Source organism: Marmota flaviventris, chromosome X, assembly GCF_047511675.1.
Source record: "Marmota flaviventris isolate mMarFla1 chromosome X, mMarFla1.hap1, whole genome shotgun sequence".
NCBI classification, from domain to species: Eukaryota; Metazoa; Chordata; class Mammalia; order Rodentia; family Sciuridae; genus Marmota; species Marmota flaviventris.
This window is the reverse complement of record NC_092518.1, coordinates 46637308-46661909: the sequence shown is the minus strand read 5'-3', so window position 1 is coordinate 46661909 and position 24602 is coordinate 46637308. Positions and strand designations below refer to the sequence as shown.

The window sequence follows — 24602 nt, the reverse complement described above, 5'->3', positions numbered from 1 at the left end:
CCATTCAGAATGGTAATTATCAAGAATACAAACAATAGGGCTGGGGTTGTGGCTCAGTGGTGGAGTGCTTGCCTCGCATGCATGGGACCCTGGGTTTGGTTCTCGGCACCACATGAAAACAAATAAATAAAAATTGGAGACATTGTGTCCATCTACAAATATATATATATATATATATATATATATATATATATGTGTGTGTGTGTGTGTGTGTGTGTATAAAGAATACAAGCAATAATAAATGTTGGCGAGGATGTGGGAGAAATGGTACACTCATACATTGCTGATGGGACTACAAACAGCTAAAACTACTCTGGAAAGCAGCATGAAGATTCCTCAGAAAACTTGGAATGGAACCACCATTTGACCCAGTTATCCCACTCCTTGATTTATACCAAAGGAATTAAAATCAGCATACTACAGTTATGCAGCCACATCAATGTTTATAGCTGCTCAATTCACAATAGCTAAACTAGGAAACCAACCTAGATGCTCTTCAACAGAAAATGGATAAAAAAAATGTGGTACATATACACAATGGAATATTACTCAACCTTAAAGAAGAATGAAATTATGGCACTTGCAGGTAAATGGATAGATTTGGAGAATATCATGATAAACAAAATAAGCCAAACCCAAAAAACAAAGGCCAAATGTTTTATCTGATAAGTGGATGCTGATCCATAACTGGAGTGGGGAGAATGAAGGAACTTTGGATTGTGCAGAGGAGAGTGAAGGGAGGGAAACAGAGGAGGGATGAGAAGGATGGTGGAATGAGATGGACATTATCACCCTGTGTGCATGTATGATTACACTATCAATGTGACTTTGCAGAATGTACAGCTAGAGGAATGAGAAGTTGTGCTCTATTTATGTACAATGTATCAAAATGCATTCTACTGTCATGCATAACTAATCAGAACAATATTTTAAAAAATAATACGAAGCAGCTGAGATTTTCATGTGCAGTTTGTATTATGTTAAGGCACTTGATTTATATTCCACATTTTTTGAGGGTTTTAAAATATATTTATAGACATATAGCCATTGCATATATTTATGTGAAACAGTGTGACATTTCAGTACATGAATATAATAGTAATGATCAGATTAGGGTAATTGGCATATCTATCAGACATTTTTCATTTCTTTATCCTGTGAATATTTAAAACCTCTCTAATTGCCTATTTTGAAATATTCAATTAATTTTTGTCAACCATAGTTACACTATTGTACTATAGAACATTAGAAGTTATTACTCCTATCAACTGTACTCCTGTACCCATTAACCATACTCTCTCATTTCTTCTACCCCAACCCTTGCCAACTTTTGGAAACCATTATTCAAGTTTCCATATCCTTGAGATCAATTGTTTAGCTTTTAGATATAAGTGTTAACACATAGTATTTGTCTTTCTGCGTTTGAATTATTTCACTTAATATCCTACAGGTTTATCCATACTGCTTTAAATGACAAAAATTCATTCTATTTATGGCTGAACAATATTACATTCTGTTTCTTTATCCATTCATCCATCAAGGAATACCTAGGTTAAGTCAGTATCTTGGCTATGGTGAATGGAGCTACAGTAAGCAGGGGAATGTAGATGCTTCCTCTACATACTAACTCCAATTTCTTTGGATATCTACCCAATAGTGGAATTGATGGATCATATGATAGCTCTTTTTAAACTTTTTGTGAAATGTCCATTCTGTGTTCCATGATTTCTGTACTAATTTGCATTCTCACCAATAATATCCAACAGTTCCCCTTTCTCTACAACTTCAGCAATACTTATCTTTTGTCTTTTTGATAATATCCATTCTAACTGGAGTAAGATGATTATCTCATTGTGGTTTTGATTTGCATTTCCCTGATGATTAACAATGTTGAACAGTATATATATATATATATATATATATATATATATATGAAATGTTTCCATCCTCTTTTGAGAAATATCTATCCAGGTCATTGTCTCATTTTTATAATAGATTAGTTGATTGTTTGGTTGGTTGGTTTGGATTTTTGTTGTTGCCTGTTATTGCTTGGGTTACTTATATATTCCAGAAATTATTCCCTTGTCAGATTAAGTTTGTAAATAGCTCTCCCATTCTTTAGGTTGCCTCTACATTCTCTTGATTCCTTTGCTGTAGGGAAGATTTTTAATTTGTTTCTTTTTTCTGCTTTATTTTTCTTTTATTATTTTCAGTGCTGGGTACTCGACCCAGGGCCTTGTCCGTGTTAGACAAGTGTTCTATCACTGAGTTATACCCTCAGTCCTGAGATTTTTAAAATTTGAGTAATCCCATTTGTCTTTTTAAATTTTTCTTGCCTATATTTATGGGGTTATATCTAAAAAGTCTTTGCCCAAACCAATATCTTAAAGCATTTCCCCTGCATTTTCTTTTAATACTTTCATAATTGGTCTCTTACAGTTAAGTCTTTGATCTACTTTGAGTTGATTTTTGTATATAGTAAGAGGAACCTATCTTGATTCTTCTGCACATGGATGTCCAGTTTTGCTGGCACATTTTATTTAAGAAAACTTTCTTCCTCTGATGTATGTTCTTGCTACCTTTGTTGAAAATCGGTTGGCTCTAAGTACATGAATTTATTTCTGAGTCCTATAGAACTACAGAGCATACTTTGTTCCATTGGTCTATGTGTTTGTTTTTAAGTAAGTACCATGCTGCTTTGGTCACTATCTTTTTCTAGTATGTTTTCAAGTCAGGTATTGTAAGGCCTCCAGATTTGTTCTTTCTGATCAGAATTTCTTTTACTATGCAGTATATTCTGTGAGTCTATACAAATTTTAGGAATGCTTTTCCTAGTTTGTGAAGAATGTTATTTGTATTTTGATGGCAATTGCAGTGAATCTGAAGACCCTTTGTATAATAAGGACATTTTAAAAATATTAAATCTTCCAGGTCATGAACATAAAACGTCTTTCCTTTTTTCTATGTCCTCTTCAATTTTTTTCATCAGTGTTTTGTAAATTTTTTTTTATTTTTAAGTTGCTTATTAATATTTATTCATGGAAATAATTAAAGTAACATATTTTCTAAGATGCTATAAAATATTTTAAGTTTTTGTCATTTAAGATATTAAAATTTGGACTGGGGATGTGGCTCAAGCGGTAGTGCGCTCACCTGGCATGCATGGGGCACTGGGTTCAATCCTCAGCACCACATAAAAATAAAACAAAATTAAAAATGTTGTATCCACCAAAAACTAAAAAAATAAATATTAAAAAATTCTCTCTCTTTAAAAAAATATATTAAAATTTATAAATTTAATCGACAAAATACAATAAACTTGCATCTTTGACTTTACATTGGTCTTAATTATTTTCAGAGTTGTAGTATTTGTATCTGAAGATTAGAAGCAATCAATATCACAATCACCTTGTAAAGTTGTATAGATATCCTTTTGGATGTTTGGGTTAATGTGTTGAAACAACTGCATAATATTACATTTATAAGCAAACCAGAAAACTTTATTTAGAATAGAAACTAAGAAGGCCATTTCTAATAGAGATTGGGAAAGGAAATATGTGAAATAGGACATAATAACTACACCTTAAAAGAAATAATTTTAATGGTTCAAAATCTTTCACAGAATCATATTAAAATGAAGGCAACATTAGTTTACTATTTGACAGAGATGAAAATAGTTTTCAGTAAGGATCTGGCCTGATAACTAGACCTTGGGTTAGTATATTTTCTAGTTACAGATGTAAATCTAAATCTTCAAAGTACATATATGACATACAAGCCAACCAAATATGAAATAGTATTAGATCATCCTTTATGTTCTTGGAAATGAAGAGATAATGTACTTATGATCCTTCATTAAAAATGTTCCTTAAGCCCTAGCAACTTCGAAGTTCTGGGACTTACATCAGAGAATATCACATTTCCAATGCCTATACATCTGTTTAAATTCATCATATATGTGCAACAATGACAACGATATTGTAAATTGTGTTTAGAAAGAATTGATGCTCTTCCTAACTTTTACTTTAAATCAAATCCTTGTTATTAGTAATACTTAAGCTTCCCATTTCAAAGTAGTAAAAACTAAAGTCATTAAAATAATATCTAAAATCAAAGTACAGCTTTATCTATGAAACTATATATCTTGTAGACACTTGGGAGCAGAGACCATATGAGTGAACTCAGAGATTAATGTCACTATGAACAAGAAAGGAGATATAAAAAATAAATAAATATATATATATATATATATATATATATATATATATATATATATATATTGTGTATGAGTATATATACACACACACAAAAGGTGTGTGAGTGTGTCACATGCTCAAACATTTTTTGGCCAAATGTCCCAATGCTGAGTTTTAAATTCAGCATTATCTTATCTCTCTTTAAAGATAAGTTTTTACACAAAAAGTAAAAGTGCAATATGTTAAAAAACAAAACAAAATGAAATAAAACCTTGGTTTAGTATCAGTAGAGCTTATATAGACAGCAGGTATAAAAACTGGTTCACCAGGATGAAGCATCAAAAATTGTCAAGTAACATTACAAACCAAAGAAAGCAGCAGAAAAACCTCATAGCCAGGTTGTGTTCTTATGATTTTTTTTAACCCCACTGTTTCTATGTTGTATATGCTCAATCCTAAACAAAATCTATGAATATAAACTAAGACAAAGAAATTATGAATTGGTGGTTACTAAAATGTAATATACTTTACTGCTAAAGGTACTAAGAAAAGTATGCATAGCATAAATGCTAAGGAGTTTGAGCACTGAAAAGTTAAAATTAAAACATAATAAAAAATTCAAAAATTCTAAATATCATATTAAAAAAGATTTGTCATTTAATATGAAAACTTTCCTATACATTCTAAGGGCATACTTAAAAGACCAGTAATGAAAAACAGTGGCAGCTATAAAATATCATACTTTATTGTGTGAAATAAGAGCTTATTGATTGATAGAAAAATATTTTTATTTCAAATGCTAACTATATTATACCCTATATGCCACTAACAATTCCATCAAGGAAACTAGGCTTTTCAATCTGAGACTGGTAAGAATATTTCTATAATTCAACCAAATGAACCACACCAAACCAAAACAAGAAAATTAGGTAACATGTAAAGCAGTAGCCTCAATAAATGTGTGATTTATTTACCTTTTTGTTTACATTTTAGTTTTATTTTTTCAGACCTGATAAGCACAAGCTGGAATTCCTAAACATTTTTTTCTTAGTCTAAATCTTTTCCCTTAATAAATACTAAATCATAGCATCATACACTAATAGCATCACTTAACACACTGTCCTGACCTACCTTGGGACCTGCATCTTGGATTTTCCAGCTGGTCATGTTATTTTACTGATCCAACAAATACTTATGTTTTCTCATGATACAACTGATTTGGTCTATGGACAAGCTAATCATAAGGCAGTACACTATAACTCTAAAGCCCACTGTCTTTCTCAGAACCATTAATAGTACTTTACCTGAATGTATAAAAACACAAAAGAGGAGCTTCTACATTGAACATTCTAATATTGACAAAGTGAAAGGGTTTGGAATGGTTAATCAAAAAATTTAAGACCTAACTCAGTGCACTTCCACATAAGCACTGGATACCTCTGGTAAATTATAAAGATTGTCACAGTAAAAGCTTTTCTAAATCTGCTCATCAAATCTAAATCAGCTCCATCCATGAAAACAAATTTCAGGATGTTCTATAACAAATTGTAAATCTCGTACAATCAGGTTATGACTAATGCCACTTAAGTTCTAAAGCATATAGAAGACAAAGTCAAATAAGAGGTAAGGTCATGGTTTAAAGCTTACAAGAATGAAAATAATACAAAATTGTAACTATATATTGAACATCTTGGATCCAACATGCAACAATAATATCAGTACTGTTTTATCAACATGAAAACTTAATCAATTTTTACACTGATAAAATAAATATGCATTATTCTCTATCAAATTCATATATACTTCACATAAATCCACATTTATACACTGGTTTTATATTAAATTGTCTTTTTTGACAAATTTTTGCATTAAAGAACAATAAAATAACTGTTAAATATTTTAAATTGCTGAAAAAAGTATTGCAGATGTTTACACAGATAATTATAAAAACATGTCAATAAAAATTGAACGATAATCTTTAAAGCAAACAAGAGTTTTATAACCAAGTAGTGTGGCCATTAGGGAGTTAGGTTTCAGCAATAAGCCACTGGATGTGTCAAAAACTGATTATTCAGGCTTATAACAGACCAATGGTAGCACTGGATGTCCTGGAAGTTCTCATAATGGGCAGTATTGGCCAAGCACAGTTCTCACGCATCTGGAGGATGGTGCTGGGTTGAGATAACCCATATTATGATGATGTTTCATACCAACTGCCGGCTTCACAGCTTCAAGCCTTTTCAATAAAGCCATGTGAAAAAAATATTTCACATAACATACTTATGAAAAAATCTAAGGATTTTCACCTATCTTATAGGTAATCAAACCACTACAATACAAACGTTATAGTGGGAATTAGAATGCTAAGAGTCCAGTATTAAACTTTAGTAATGACCACAAACAAGTATCAACTACTCCAAACTCTACATATTCTATATGTGTACATTACAGAGCAGTAACCAGTGTTCTGTAATTTTTGTTGTTGAAATATTTGACTACCTTGGTTAAATTAATTTCAAGAAATTTTATTTTATTTGTAGCTATGGTGAATAATTTGTTTCCTGATTGAAGTATGAAAAAGCTACTTTTTACAACTTTATTTTAAACTGATATTAAACTGATACCTAAAAATCATAAAATCCATATTAATGTAATGTTTAAATCAGGTAAAATACATTTATCTCCTCAAATATTCATTACTTCTTTTTTGTCAAAATCCTTTCTTCTAGCTTTTTAAAATGCAGAGTATACTCTCTGCAGTAACTGATGTTAGATTGGAGCAAGAAATTCTTAATACCTATTCATCAATCTTTCCTCATCCTTCCAACCCTACTCTACCAAGTCTCTGGTAACCATGATTCTACTCTCAATTTGTATGAGATCAACATTTTAGTTTCCACATATGAATAGGATCATGGTGTACTTAATTACCTCCAGTTCTATCCATGTTGCCTCAAATGAGAGTATCTCACTTTTATTTAAATGGATTAATAATATATATATATATATATATATACATACATATATATATATATAACATTTTTAATTTTTTGAGGAAACTCCATGCTATTTTCCATATTGGTGGAGCTAATTTAAATTCCCATCAACCAGTGTACAGGGGGTCCCTCTTCTCCACATACTCACCAGTACTTGTTATCGCTAGTCTTTCTTACAATAACCATTATTACTGGGGTGAGGTGATCTCTAACTGTGGTTTTGATTTTAATTTCCCTGATGGATAGTGATGATTAGCATTTTTCATATGTATATTGGCCATTTATTTGTACATCCTTTAAAAATTTTTTTTAGTTATATATAGACACAATATCTTTATCTTGTTTTTTATTTTTATGTGGTGCTGAGGATCAAACCCAGTGCCTCACACATGCTAGGCAAGTGCTCTACCACTGAGCTACAACCCCAGCCCTATTTGTACATTCTTTTTGAGGAATGTCTAGGATCTATTGCCCGTTTAAAATTGTATTGTTTTTATATTACTGAGTGTTCAGAGTTCCTTATATATTCTGTATATCAATCCCTGTCAGGTGTATAGCTTGCATATATTTTCTGCCATTCTGTAGATTGTCTTTGACTCTGTTGATTGTTTCCTTGGCTATGCAAAAGTATTTCAGTTTTGTGTGATCCCATTTTTCTATTTTCCTTTTGTTTCCTGTGAAATCCCTTTTTCATGGTGCTGGGGATTGAAACCAGGGCCTTAGGCATGTTAAGCCCACATAGATATAGGTATTGACAAATAGATACTGTTGTCTTCTAACAAAAATTATTCATCTCCTTCTTTCCTACTTGAATAATCTTTATTTCTTCCTCTTGATTTTTCTCCCCTTTGGCCAAGATTTCCAGTACAATGTTGAAATAAAATGGTGAAAGTAGACATCCTTTTTTGCTATAGTTTGTAAATAAATGTCCATGTATTAAAGGTTTTGTCCCTGGAGTGGCACTATTGGGATTTTATCTGGTGATCTTAGGGGGTGGGATTTTATGCCATATCTTTAAGTCACTGAGGGCAGGCCCATGAAGGGGATTATGGGACTCCAACCCATCCAGTCAAACTTCTGCTTCCTGACTCATACAATGAGTGGGTTTTCTCCATGGCCTGTTCCCTAACGTTGTCATCCATTACCTCCACCAGAGGCCCAAAGCTATTGGTCCACACAATCTTAGACTGAAACCTCCAGAACCGTGAACTAAATAAGGCTTTTCTCTTACAAGTTAATCATTTCAGGTATTTCATTACAGTAATGTAAAGCTAAGTAATACACTTATCTTATTCCTGACCTTAAAGATAATGTTTTCATGTTTTCCCATTCAGTATGATATAGGCTGTGGGTTTTCTTAAATACAGTATTTTGTTGAGTTGCATTCCTTCTATACCTAAATTTTTAAGTTATGGAGTCATGGAAGGCTCTACTGAGGCCCCTGAGAAATACCCAGGTTGTCCCACCCATTCACCTTTGTCCCATGAAGAAGTTGAGCAGCCTATTCTCAGCTTAGCCAAATGAGGCTGTGAAAAGCAGATGCTCAGCCCTGGGTAAGCCCCAGATGCTGGACTTGGACTCAAAAAACTTAACACCAAAAAAAAAAATAATAATAACCCAATCAATAAATGGGCCAAGGAAATGAACAAACACTTCTCAGAAGAGGATATGCAGTCAATCGACAAATATATGAAAAAATGTTCAACATCTCTAGCAATTAGAGAAATGCAAATCAAAACTACTCTAAGATTCCATCTCACTCCAGTCAGAATGGCAGCTATTAAGAATACAAACAACAATAAGTGTTGGTGAGGATGTGGGGAAAAAGACATACTCATACATTGCTGGTGAGACTGCAAATTGGTGCAACCAATATGCAAAGCAGTATGGAGATTCCTCAGAAAACTTGGAATGGAATCACCATTTGACCCAGCTATCCCACTCTTCAGTTTACACCCAAAGGACTTAAAAACAGAATGCTACAGTGACATAGCCACATCAATGTTTATAGCATCATAATTCACAATAGTTAGATTGTGGAACCAATGAATAGATAAAGAAACTGTAGTATATATACACAATGGAATCTTACTCAGCATGAAAAGATAATAAAATCATGGTATTTTCAGGTAAAAGAATTGGAGAATATCATGCCAAGTGAAGTTAGCCAATCCCAAAAAAACAAAGGCTGAATGTTTTCTCTGATATGCAGATGCCGATCCACAATGGGGGTGAGGGGGGAGCATGGAAGGAATGCAGGAACTTTAAATAGGGCAAAGGGGAGGGAGGAAAAGAGAGAGGGTATGGAGGTAGGAAAAATGGTGGAATGAGATGGACATCATTATCCTAAGTATGTATGAAGACACAAATGGTGTGACTCTATGTACAACCAGAAACAGGAAAAATTGTGCTCTATATATGTACTATTAATTGAAATGCATTCTGCTGTCATGTACAAAAATTTAAATAAATAAATAAATAAAATGTAATTTCTGTCCTACTGGGTTTCAGTCTGGCTTTGGAGAAGTTACTCATTTCTATTTCCCTATTTCTCCATTTTGGGATAGAAATGTTCATTCTATTTCCATTCTACCATTGTATCTTGGAATTAGATAACTGGGGGTTTTTCCACATTTTATTTTTTATTTGTTCTAATTATTTATACATGACAGAAGAATGCATTGTGATACATCATACTTAAATGGAGTATAACTTCTCATTCTTCTGGTTGTACATGATATAGAATTATACCAGTCTCATAATAACATATGCATATAAGGTAATAATGTCTGATTCATTGTATTACCCTTCCAACACCCATGCCCCCACTTCACTCCCCCTATGTCTAATCCAAAGTACCTCTATTCTTTCCTAGCACCCCTACCTTTAATGTGAATTAGCATCCACATATCATAAAAAACATTCAGCCTTTGGTTTGGGGAATTGGTTTGTTTCACTTAGCATGATATTGTCCAGCTTCATCCATTTACTGGCAAATGCCATAATTTCATTCTTCTTTAAGGCTGGATAATATTTCATTTTTTACATATATATATATATATATATATATATATATATATATATATATATATATTTGTAGATGGACACAATATCTTTATTTTTATTTATTTATTTTTATGTGATGCTGAGGATCAAACCCAGGGCCTCATATATACTAGGCAAGCGCTCTATCACTGAGCTACAACCCTATACTGATAACTGCAGGTTTTTGTTTTTGTTTTTGTTTGGTAACAGGGATTGAACTTGTTGGGGCACTTAACCCTGAGCCACATCCCCAGCCCTTCTTATTTTTTAAGACAGGGTCTCGCTAAGTTCTTCATGTCCTCTCTAAATTGCTGAGGCTGACTTTGAACTTGCAATCCTCCTGCACCATCCTCCTAAACCACTGGGATTACAGGCATGTGCCACTGTACCCATTGATAACTTTGTTGTTTGTTGTTACTGTTTTGAAGATTTTTTGGACAGATTCACCCCTAGAACATTTGAGTGATGATGGAATAAGTTAAGATTTGGGGACTATTTGAGATGAAATGAGTGTATTTTTCATTTGGGGAAGGACAATTACGCTTGTGTGCCAAGGATAGAATGGTAAGGATTGGGTTGTGGTCCCCCACCCCTGCAAGGGTTCCTGTGTTGGCAACTTGATCCTCACTATGGTGGCATTGAACTGTTAGAAACTTTAAGAAATGGGGCCTAGGTGAAAGGAGTTTGGATCATTGCTGACATTGCCCTTAGATGGGATTAATAGTAGCATGTGTAATGAGTTGGCTTTCTCCAGAGTATGGTGTTATAAAAAAGTTTAAATCTGAGCACTAAATCTCTCTCTGGTTTTTTGCCTTGACTTTTGACCTCTTCCATTTATGCTGTTGCCATTGATTCCATTCAACATTAAGTTCTCTCTAGAGATAAGCAGATGTTAGCACCATGTTCTTGAGTATCCAGAACTATAAGCTAAATAAACTTTATAAAAAAAAGTACCCAGTGTAAGTCATTTTGGTATAGCAATGGAAAATAGATTCACACAGGGATATTGACCTGTAGTTTTCATTTTTGTCGTTTTTATCTGACTTTTGTATCAAGGTAATGCTGTACCAATAAAATGAGAGTAACCTCCTCTTCAATTTTTTGAAAGAGCTTGAAGAAAAAGTTTGTGAGTTATTTAAATATGCAATGCAAATTCCCAATGAAACCCTTTGGTTCTGGTCTTTTCTTTGTTAACAAGCTTTTGATTACTGATTCAATCTCCATACTAGTTTTCAGTCTATTAAAACTTTCTACTTCTTCATGATTTGATCATCAAAGGAATGTTTTAGGGAATTTATTAATTTCTTCTTGATTGTCTAGTTCATTGACATATAATTAATTTTTTACGCTAGTCTCTTATGATCCTTTGTTCTTCTCTGGCATCAGTTGTCATATTTCTTCTTTCATTTCTGATTTTTAGTCTTCCCTCATCTTTTCTTAGTTATTCAAGAATTTGTCAATTTGTTGATCTTACAAAAAACTGTTAGTAGGCAAGGTGCAGTGGCACACACCTGTAATCCCAGTGACTCAAGAGGCTGAGGCATGAGGATCGTGAATTCAAAGCCAGCCTCAGCAATGGCAAAGGCACTAAGCAACTCAGTGAGACCCTGTCTCTAAAAAATACAAAACTGGGCTGTGGATGTGGCTCAGTGGTTGAGTGCCCCTGAGTGCAATCCTTGGTACAAAAAAAAAAAAAAAACTGTTAATAGTTTCATAGATTTTTTTCCACCATTTCTCTATTTTCTATGTCATGTATGTGTTATTTCCTTCCTTCTTCTAACCTTAGGCTCAATTTGTTCTTTTTTCTAATTCCTTGGGGTGTAATTTAGATTATTTATTTGAGTTTTCTTACTTCTCAATTCAGGCATTTATTATTATGAACTTTTCTCTGTACTGTTTCTGCTACATTACATTAGTTTGGGTATGTTGTGTTTTGATTTTTGTTTGTATCAAGGTATTTTTGAATTTTCTTTTTTGATTCTTCTCTGACTCAATGGTTCTGCAAGATTGCATTACATGATTTACCTGTATAGGTGGGTTCTCCAGCTTTCCTTCTGCTGTTGATTGCTAGTTCCATTCATTTTCTCCTAAAATATACTTAGTATGATTTTAAACTTCTTAAATTTGCAAACACTTATTTTGTGACTTATCATGTCATCCATGCTGGAAAAATCTGCATGTGAATTGAAAAGAATATGCCTTGTTGTTGTTGTAGAATAGAATCCTCTGTATATGTCTGTTGGGTCCATTTTGTCTGCAGTGCTATTCAAGTCCTCTGTTTTTTTATTGATTTTCTATCTAAATGCTGTATTCACTACTGAAATTGGGGTCTTGAACTCTCCTTTTCCTTTATTGCTGCCTTTTTTTGCCTTCATGTCTATTAATGTTCATTTCATGTATTTAGGTGCTCTGATTTTTGGTGTATATAGTTATAATTGTAATATCTTCCTGGTGAATTGATACTTTTATTATTATAAATGTCCTAATTTAATCTCTCATGATATTTTTTGACTTAAAGTTTATTTTGTCTGACATAAGTATAGTCATCCCTGTTCTCTTTTGTTTGACCATTTGCATGAAATATTTTTTTCAAACCTATCTGTATGCTTAGATCTAATGTGAGTTTCTTATAGATGCAAATACTTGACATTCTTCTCTATTTTTAAACCAGTTTCTCTGTATCTCTTGATGGCATGTTTAATCCATTTACATTTAAAGTAATTATTGATAGGGAAGTATTTACTATTGCCATTAGGCTCTTGTTAGTCTTATAGTTCTATTTTATATCATTTCTTCTCTTTCTGTCTTTGTGTTTGGTTGTTGATTTTTTCTTATATTGATATGGTTTGAAATCTCTTTCGTGTAACTTCTTTTCTTTTGTGTAACTTCTATAGGTATTATTTTTGTGGTTGTCTTAGGACTTACATAAATTATCTTGTGGTTATAACAGGTAACTCAAATTCAACTGTTATACTTTTTATCAACATATTGTGAACCTATAAATTATTTCAAAACATAATTTTTTAAAAATGCTCCACATTATGTAGTAATATTTTGTATTGTTTTATTTTGCATTTCCTCAATAATAAATTATATTGATCATGCTTTCAAAAAATGCTTAATATTATTTTTAATTGGCAGCAGAATACAACAGACACCAGTATGGCAATATGTAAATCAGTGGATGTGTAACCGATGTGATTCTACAATCTGTATACGGGGTAAAAATGGGAGTTCATAACCCACTTGAATCAAAATGTGAAATATGATATATCAAGAACTATGTAATGTTTTGAACAACCAACAATAAAAATTATAAAAAAATATTATTTTTAATCAAGGAAAAGCATATTAGGCCACAGCTATTAGAACGGCAAAAAAAATGTTTTAACTGATGATGCCAAATTCTAGCAAGGCTATAGAGCAACAGGAACTCTTATTTATTGCTAGTAGAAATGCAAAATAGTACATCTACTTTGGAAAATAATTTGGCAGGTTCTAGTGAACTTAGGCAAAGACTTACCATTCAATCAGCAATCTCATTCTTTGCTATGTACCCAAGTGAACTAAATGCTTATGTTTACACAACAGCCTAAAATAAATGTTGAAAAAAATCATTCATGTTCACTAAATCAAGAAGCAACCAAGAAGTTCAACAGAGTAATGGATAAACAAACAGTATTTTATTAATACCTATTACATGCATTTATTTTTTATGTGAAAAACACAACTATATGGATGGAAAACAGATCAGTGATTCCTAGAGTTTGGTGGAGGGGAGTATGGTAAACTACAAAGGGAATAATCAGAAAAATGTAGGGTAGTAGAACTGTTCTCTGTGTTACTAAGATGGTGGGTAGATGTCTCTATGCCTTTGTCAAAACCCATAGAGCTATACATCACAAAGAGTGTACTTCAATATATGCAAACAAAGAATTAACCAGAATGTACAGGGATCCCTGAATGAAATAAAGGCCATGACAAATGAATCTAACTTTATTACAAATGTATGCTACAATCACATTCAGTTGTATGATGATGGATAAAGAAAGAATTGAAGAATAAAATCACCTAAAAATCTTGTAAAGGATGGAAATGAATAGTTTATCTAAGTATTGTTAGGAAATTGTTTTGACTAAAAATGATATAACTAAAGATAAAAAAGCTGTATATACATCATGTATTCTAGGTAGTAAATTTCTTTTCTCATCATTGGATGGGTTAACAATGCCTAAAACCTTTTTTGTACATACCAAGATTGAGAAAATAAGTAAATGAATGGTAGATGGTGATAGCTAAACTTCTTGTCATCAGAGAGGGAAGTTATAGATAAGCATATGGTAGGCTAGGACTAAACCTGGAGTGGAGTCAAAAACTTAATATGAAATCACATTTATCTTAATACATATACAGATGAATAAACACAAACAAAAGAAAGATATTTGTACTCATGACTTGTTATACAGAAGAAATATATTCCCTAATTCTGCTTGCTGAGAAGGTCAGGAAAAAAAAATGACACTTCAATAACAATTAGCAAACCCAACACCCAAATCCTTGTTTCTAAATAATATTCTCCAATAGAAGGAACCAGTCCTCTGGATAAATGGCTGATTCTAAGGGTTGGAGTGGAAGAAATACAAAACTGAATCATCTTGTAGTAAAAGAAAGTAAGGAAGTACCCAGAAAACAAAGGGAGCAATATCAGCAAGATGGCTAATTACAGGTGCCTAAGGCTGGCTGCACACACAGGAAAAGACCCAAACAACAATTAAGCAACTACATTTTGACTACTGTATCCAAAAAAGACCATTGGACTATGGCAAGGCAATGGAAGAAACCCTGTGGATTACAGAAACTCAGAATGACTGCATAGAGAAGGGATCAAACACTCGCTTCTGCCACTTTGTCTTCCTAGTTGGGATCAGCTTGGAGCAACTTCTCCCTCTTGTGAAAAAGCAATAAGGAGGCTCCCAATAGTCTCCTCTTCTGTGGTGGATACCAGTAGTCTCTGGTATGGGGAATTCCTCACAGGTCCTGAGTCCAGTTTAGGGATCTGCCTAGAGTACACACAACTGCATTACTGTAGAGAAGGATCCCACATTTTGCTTCCCCTGTAACCCAAGCTGCTATTGCATGGTGCCATCTTGAAACTGGAACCATTCCTAGCATACATTCTGTTCTGGAGGCCAGTAGCCACGGAATTATTTCATCCCTGAGACTGATATCATTGCACTGTTCCTCCAATGAGCCACTACAACTCCTTACACCCTGCCTAGGAGGCACTCCATCTTCCCCATTTTGGTGACTTCAGTGTTCCAGTATGAGCTGTTCAAATCTTAGGCCCAGCAGAACAGCTGGGACACCAGTGCCCAAGTCCATATGGCAATCTGCTTCCAAGGAACAGGTGGTTCTGCCTGTGGAGAAGCCAACCTTGAACCAGCAGAGTAGCCATACAATACTTCATCATATGACCCATTCTATTGTTCTGGCTTCACAAAATACATACCCACCAGTCACACCCCTTTGGCATCTGACCCATCCTGGTGCTCTATCCAAGGGAAATGGAGCCTTGATCCAGGAGAGCAGCTGCAACCCTGGTGCCCAAGCTATCATGACCCCTAATTTCTCAGAGAAACAGCCTTTGCTGATCTGTATCACCCTGTCCTCTGGGTCAAATAGCAACCATGCCCCTGTCCTTGGATCTGGCCCAATCCTCCAGAGTCTGAGCTGATGAAGCACACCACCTCACTGGGTATTAATTCAACATTACACTGCTCCCTCCCATTCACTCACCCTTCTCAGAACCACACCACTGCTGCAATCCACCATTCTGGGTCCTTGCTACCAATGCACCCATCCTCACAGAGCCTAGGCCACTGCTGTGTCTCACCGCTCCAGGGTTCAGAGTCATCATGATGCAGTACCCTCTCTCTTGAATTAATGTTGTGCCATGTTGGCACTGGGACTTTAATTTCAAAGGTACTCTGATACAAAGGGCCAGAGTCTTTGGAACATGTCTCCTTTATCCCTGGCAATGCCAGTGTTGTACCCTGACCCCCGGGATCAGTCACAACTATATATATGATTAAATATATTTTAAAAAAAACACCTGACTTTTGAATTGGGTGGCTGGAGCCTCAGGTTAGCACTCATCTTGGTCATGGACTCGCCATGGTGCTGTAGCTGTCCCAGAAGCCCAGCATCACCCTGAGTGGGACCACAGAGATCATGACATCAACAGTATTCTGTAACATGTGGCATATAGCCCTCTAAAACCTTCACTTGAGTACAGAAGTATGGACTCACCCTGCTGGTAACTACGGACACTGAACTCATAAAGTATCTCAACAGTGTGGTGGATCAGCTGAAAGATTGTCTCTACAAGTGCTCATTTCAGAAGCTGGTGGTGGTCATCTCAAAGAACAAAAACAGGGAGCTCCTCAAAAGGTGGCAATTTGATATTGTGACAAGACTGCAAAAGATGACAGTGCTCCCAGAGACAAGTCTCAGAAAGCTATCCAGGATGAAATCCATTCAGTGATCAGTCAGATTATGGGACAGTGACGTTTCTACCAAGGTTGGAAATTTCTTGTTCATTTGATCTACTGATTTATACAAAGATTTGGTAGTATCTGAAAAATGGGAAGAGTTGGGATCACAGTTTATTACCAATTCTGAGGAAATCTGTCTTCGTTCATTTACTACCACCATCCACAAAGTAAACAGCATGGTAGCCAACAAAATTCCTGTCAATGACTGAGGGTGGGATGAAAATATACTGTATTGTAATTCTCAATGTGGTTTTCCCAAAACCAAATCAACTGCAGTTAATGTGCTATATTTCATGGGTTATTTTAGCTGGGGAGCCAGCACTGTCCTGGATGAACTATGCATAACTACTCCATGTTTGTACCCAAGTGACCTACCACATTTGTCAATGTAGTGGGCACACTGCATGTTGTTCCAGAGTAGCCAGCAGATTTTGTCAGCATTGCAACATGAATTCCTTTGAATGTGATCTTGTAGATGGAAAATCTTTTGCTACAAAGCTAATTATTTTCCTAAATTGTTTTGGTCAAGTAATTGACTCAGAATGTAGATAGATATTTGAATATAAAATAATATAACAAAAGAGCTATGAACATTCAGAATGTTTGTTTAGATCCTGAAAATGATGAAAAACTGCTTTTTGGGTCCTTTGTCATTTATTATATTGTATAGTTTCCTCATGGAAAAAATGCCATTTGGTTTTAATATATATAACTTGAACCCATGAAGCAATGGATAATTGTACTCTTTGATTCTTACAATACAGAATTCTTAAATACTTCAAATAGTTTATAAATCAAGCTTCAAATGATAATGATAAATAAAGTGATAAATCTGTATGTTTAAAAAAACCCTGAAGAATTCATAAAAATGATTAGATCTAATAAACAAGTTGAGTGAATTTGCAGGACACAAAGTCAATATACAAAAGTTGGTAGTATTTATGCGTAACAATAGTTAACTATCTGAAAAAGAAATTAAGAAAACAGTTCCATTCACAATAGCTATTTGTGTAATTTCCAGACCCTACAGCCTTACTTCTCAGCTGAGGTCAATAGGATAGATCAATTGTTTCCAAATGTTCCTAGAATTCTTAAGTTGAAAGTTCTGGGGAACTGGAAGGCTACATGTGTGCTATATTTCTCTCGGGATGTAAACAAACAGTTCTAGCATTTCAGTACCAGGACATACAAATGCCAACAGTAGCTTCAGAAAATACTGGTAGGATATATCATAATAAAGAATCAGTTAGCAATCTTTGAGGGTCCTTCATTTAGCACTGTGAATACAATGACCAATAAAACAGAAGGCTCCTTAAAAATGTCCAGGGGTTGGGGTGGGGTTGGGGTTGTGGCTCAGTAGTAGAGCGCTCCTCTAGCACGAGTGAGGCCCTGGGTTAGATCCTAACCACCACATAAAAATAAGTAAATAAAACAAAAGTATAAATAAAATAAAGCCATGTTTCTAAAAATCAATGTCCTTGTCAAGCATATACAAAATGTGAGAAGGCAAAGGCAAAGTTCTGACTCATTTAGCCAATAGATAGAATGAGCATCTTTTAGATTCACACAGTTTATTACTTACATAGACAATGTAAGAATAGCCAAAGTTTTCAGCTCATTATAGTTTTTGTCCCACAACCCCAAAAGAACAATATCAAACTAAAAGGAGCCATATAACTACCACATACATTGTGGGATACTCCAGTGCTGAGAAGTCAACTCTAGACTTCAGCTAAATTGTTTACAGTCTGCATCTCTATTATCACAGAGGTGAGACAGAAAGCTCTATACCTTTCCAGAACTCATAATATAATGAAAAAGTCTCTCATGACAGCCTCCCAGGAGAGACAAGTGGGAAATAGCCTTGTGAAATAGGAGATGACTTTGTGACAACTCCTTAAAGAACTCCATTCATCTTGCATTCAGAGAGAACAAAGGCATTCAACTAAGACTCAGATAAGCTGTGGTTAAAGCTGTGTGGCTTATGTGGGTATATGAAAGATACTCAGAATTAACTATACCAATTTTTTTTCCAAAAAAATATACACAGAGCCAGATCACCTGTAATCCCACCAACTTGAGAGCCTGAGTCATGAGGATCACAAATTTGAGGCTGACCTCGATAAGTTAGGAAGACCCTGTATCAAAAGAAAAGTGAAAAGGCCTGGAGTTGTGGCTCAGTGGTAAAGTACCTCTGGGTTCAAGGTTCAATCCCAACACACACACACACACACACACACACACACACACACACACATATGCAGGATGAAATTTGTCATGAGATTTGTAGTATTTTTATGCCCAATGATGAGATTACTGGGAAAGAAATCATTAAAGCAGGGGCTGGGGCTGGGGCTCAGTGGTAGCACACTTGCCTGGCATGAGTGAGGGACTGGGTTCATTTCTCAGCACCACATGTAAATAAATAAAATAAGTATCTTTCAACAACTAAAAAAAAACTAAAAAAAAATCACTAAAGCATTTCTATTTATAACAGCTACAAAAATTAATCTACCTAGGAATAAATTTGACCAAGGAAGTGAAAGAACTCTATAATGAAAATTGCAAATCACTGATCAAAGAAATTGAAGAAGACACAAAAGATGGAAATACTTTGCATGTTCATGGATTAGAAGAATTAATATTGTTGAAATGTCCATAGTACCCCCCAAAATCTATAGATTCAGTGAAATCACCATCAAAATACCAATGACATTCTTCACAGAACTAGAAAAAAAGCCCAATCCTGAAATTCAAAGGGAGCACAAAAGACCCCTAATAGCCAAACAATCCTGAATAAAAATCCCGAAAGACAATCATCAGGAATACAAATAATGATAAATGCTGGTGAGGATATGGGAAAAAAGGAACACTTATACACTGCTAGTGGGATTGGAAATTAGTGCAAACACTATGGAGATAAGAGACAGCTATAACATTCTTTGTATTTACCCAAAAGAATTAAAGTCAGCATACTACATACTGAATAAAAAAGATAAAGGTTAGGACATCCCAGTACCTACCTCATTCCAAGGACATACTACAGAGCCTTAGTAAACAAAGGAGAATGATATTAGCATGGAAACAGACTCAGAAACCAATGCAATGGAGGAGAAATACCAAAAATGAACCCATGCATCTACAGCCAATTGATTCGTGATACAGGTGCCAAAAACATACAGCCTTTTCAATAAATAATATTGAATTTATTTTCAATAAATAATATTGAGAAAACTGGGAATCTATATGCAAAAGATTGAAAGTTGACCCCTCTTATCCTGTGCAAAAATCAACTCAAAATGTATCAAATACTTAAATGTGAAATCTGATACTATGAAACTACAAGAAAAGATAGTGGAAATACTTCAACACATTTACATAAGCAATGATTTTTTGATATGACCCCAAAAGCACAAGAAACAAAATAAAATTTGAAAAATAGAATTACATCAAACTAAAAAGCACACCAAAGGAAACAATCAACAAAGCAAAAGACAACCTACAGAATGCAGGAAAGTATTTTCCAGCTATTCATCTGATAAAGTATTAATGTCTAAAATACATAAGAAACTTTAAAAAAACTGGTAATCCAATGAAAAACTGGGCTAATGATCTGAATAAACACTTCTCAAAATAAGAAATACAAATGGCCAACAGATATATGAGAAAATGTTCAACATCTTTAGCAATCAGGGAAATGCAAATCAAAACTATACCGAGATTTCATCTCACTCCAGTTAGAATGACAATCATCAGGAATACAAATAATGATAAATGCTGGTGAGGATATGGGGGGAAAGGAACACTTATACACTGTTAGTGGGATTGGAAATTAGTGCAAACACTATGGAGATAAGAGACAGCTATAACATTCTTTGTATTTACCCAAAAGAATTAAAATCAGCATACTACATTGATACTTGCATTCCCATGTTTATAGAAGCACAATTCACAATGGCCAAATTGTGGAGCTAACACAGGTGTCCATCAAGAGATGACTGGATAAGGAAACTGTGGTACATATACACAATTGAGTTTTGTCCAATCATAAAGAAGAATAAAATTATGTCATTTGTAGGAGAATGGATAGATCTGGAGAACATTAAGCTAGGTGAGAACAGCCAGATTCAGAAAATTAAGGGTCATGATTTCTCTCACATGTGAAAGCCAAAGCAAAAACAGGAATGAAAAAGGATCTCAAGAAAACAGAAGTGACACCAGTAAACTAGAGGAAGGGGATCCAATAGGGAAGAGGGGAGGGAAATAGGGGACATGAGGGAAAGAAACAGAACAAACTATGAGATGTGCATGTATGAATGAATCTCATTACTATGTAAAACTATAATGTACCAATGAAAAAAAGAAAATGTGAAACATGGAATATTGTTCTGCCACAAAGAAAAATAAAATCCTGTCATTTGCATCAAAATGGATGAAACTAAAGAACATTAGGTTCAGTGAAATAACCAGAAATAGGAAGGCAAGTACCTCATGTTCTCTCACATGTGTTGAAATATTTTAAAAAGTCACTCTGAACGTTGAATAGTGATTACGAGAGGTTAGGAAGGTGAGAAAGGATCAATAAAGGGACACTGGATTTGATCAGTGAACACTATAGGAATGTACTGAAATATCATACTGAATTCTATGAATATGTACAATGAATACTTGTAATCAAAAAATTAAATTTATTTTATCGCCAACCTTCCCCTTCTTTGATGCTCACAAATTCCAATCACCCTTTTGCCCAAGGACAGTTCTGGAGGAAATAAAAGTAGAGTGAGGATTAACTATCTTGAAGATAGTTGCTCTGGATCTCTTTACCCTCCCCAACCTCATAATTAGACATTCTATTTAAATGTGAGGCACCCTTCTGGGCCACAAACCAAAGTGCTCGTCTTAAGTGTGTGCTCCACTGGAAACTGCCACTTGGCTGTCCTGAAGGTTTCATATTTTCCTTTAAGAGTCCATTCTAAATTCCAATGACACCTGCTGCCTAGGATGACACAGGCCATAAACAACCCGACAAATGTCTATGTAGCTTCCCCCTGCTGTATACTTTTTGCTATAAAGAGAGCACCAATGCCTAATCATATGTTTAAAGAATCCAAATACGTAACATGGTGCATTTAATTGACTAGAATGACTTGTGTTGGCTAAGCAGATGGGGATGGCAATACCAGACCTTGAAAAGATGTCTATGGAAATCAAGGAGAAGTTAAGGTGTGCTATATACTAGACTGGCCAGGTCTGGTACTTCTAGTTATATGCCCCAAAGTTCCCCTTTGCCAATTGTGTTCAGCTGTCCATCTGAACACATTTGCCAGACTTTTTGGCCTCATGTTCTGGAATCACTAGGTCTTGTATTTTGGTTCCAGTCATGAATTGTAGATAGATTACAATGCATTGTGTGATGCCATAACTGGGTGGAGGCCATATCCAGGTGTCCTTCTCTGTGTAGTGCTGATTTGATCATCTTGATGTTTATTTTGATACTCATTGTTAAAATGTTTTTCATCTGTTCACATAGGTCATAAACAAAGGTTGTGAGTCTTGTTCAGTTTCCGACAATATTTGTCTCCTTAGAGGCTGACACTTTATTATCCAATTATGTTGCTGCCAGTCACTACACTGCCATATTATTGCCTCCTACCAAAGAGTCAGTTGAAGTGGAACAGAGTGCCTTTTCCATAGCAAGCCACCATGGAAATATACCACTGAACAGAAGTTCTTTTTTGTGCACAGTTGTAGTGCATGGCTTTCTTTGGGGCTTCACAACAGCAGTGACCTAGTATATTCCATTGTCATTGAACATAGTTGATCCATCTGTGAGCCAGGCTCAGGCATGTTCAGTATACTAGAACTTCAGTGTACTAGAGCCTCCAAAAAGCCCAAAGTGCTGGCAGAGACACCACATCTGAATCATCCTCTCAAGTAGCACTGACCAGCCACCTTTCCTTGTAAATTTGAGATTCTATAATATGTAGCTTATTTTTTCCTGATATATCACTTCCATTTCATAATAATTGCTTATTAAGCAACTGCCATTTTGTTAGTGTTCTCATTTCTGACCCATCTCATGGTAGTGATGTCAGGGTGTCACAATACTGACTGTTGTTTTGTTATTTTCTAAGAGTCCACCAATGCCCAGCAACAACCAATAATAGTCTTTCAAATGGGGTACCGAGTGATCATGTCAGGCAAAAGCTATATCCAAGACTCCAGGGAACACCATGACCTAGTGGCTACATCTTTGGTCACAGGCTCCAGTCTGCATAAATGTCAATCACTGACACTTGTAGCTCAAAGGGCTCTTCAGGCTGACTTGCCCAACTGAAAAGACTGTCTGTACAGATTGTGGAATCATTTCCTTAAGCACTTCTGTCTCTAGCAATTCTTTAATCAAGACAAGTATTCCTTTCTACCATCTTCCCTTTCCCTGGTATCTTATACTGCTTTGCTGATACTGCATGGCCAGGCTAGGAGAGCTAGATATGCTCCCAGTTGTGTACTCTTCCTTCTACCACTATTCTAATTGTGAGCTTCCCCCATTGGGAACATCCTATCCAGGCAAGAGATGTATTACATGTACTTAACACATCTATGCCCACAATTCATTTAGCAGTATCGGTTACAACCACTTAAACATGTATTGGCCCCAAAGGACTTACTCATAAATTACATCAGTTCATTATACAATCTGAATTATTTCAAAATCCCATTAGTAATTTTTCAAATATGCTCACGGGACCTGCATAGCACCGCAGTGGCTAGTGTCCCAATTTCCAAAAGAAATGAAGAGGTTTGGCAAATTTGGTTGTAAGAAAGTCTCCAACACACCTTAAGTATGGCATAAGGCCTCTCTAATCCCCTTAGGGAAGAAGATAACTCAGCCTTTGTACTAGCTTTGTTTTTTCTTGAAGGGAGTGGAATCTAGCTAAGGACAGTATGTTGCAGGCAGTATGAATCAACACCAGTACGAACAGCACAAACCTCAGTAAAAAGACTAATTCCTCTTGGTCCTTCTCCTATTTGTCCACAGTAAATGTTAATGCTGCCTGGGGAGTCTTCCATACTACAGCCAGAATTTTTAAAATTTTGTGGTCTTCCCATGACCTGACAATGAGAGTGATTTTGTCTCATGGATAAAATATCAATATTCTCTTTGGAATCTCCTGATATACAGGCTTACACAGTGTGAAATTTAGTGGATTTCTTCTTTACCTGAAAGATATTTTCCTAATCTCATATTCAGGTTCCCATTCTGGCAGTTTGTTTCCCAGCAGCTAAGTAGTTTTACAGAGGTTATTTCTGGGCCACAAGAGAAAATTTTATTGTTCCCAGTAGCCTGATGGTGTCAATTAAATAGACCAGGGGATCTGACTCTGCAAACTATCTCATTATCTCTCATCCAGGATGGGGATACAGTGGTGAAAAGAGACTAAGTGTCCAAGTCACCCTGCTAATGGAAAGAGGAAAGGGTTGTGATTTCTTGAGAAAGTGCAAGAGGGATTATACTTGGGAATCAATATGTCCCTCTCATTCACAGACTCCTGTCTCTTCAACTAAGTTGAGGCCATTTGGATCTTTGAATATAGGTTCTTGTAGGCTACGCTTGTCCAGCTACTCTTTACCAGATTCTGTAAGATATCAGGGACACGGATATATTGGGGTGTCTTCATAGATATTTTAGTCACAGAAATTTTGGGATCTAGGAGCTATGGATATACATTTTTTTCCTCTACAGAACTAGTCTGAGATCCAGTCCATTCTCTGTCAGGGGCTGGGAGTTGGCAGGGCCTCCTTCTCCT

General features: G+C 35.2%; 1 protein-coding gene and 1 pseudogene across 1 annotated transcript in view; both read left to right on the top strand.

Moving 5' to 3' along the window:
* The window catches only part of Pfkfb1 (6-phosphofructo-2-kinase/fructose-2,6-biphosphatase 1), a 151234-nt gene that overhangs the window by 87135 nt on the left and 39497 nt on the right, over positions 1-24602 (top strand). The gene's annotated exons all lie outside the window — the stretch shown is intronic.
* On the top strand, positions 16412-17125 carry LOC114104159 (mitotic spindle assembly checkpoint protein MAD2A pseudogene; annotated as a pseudogene).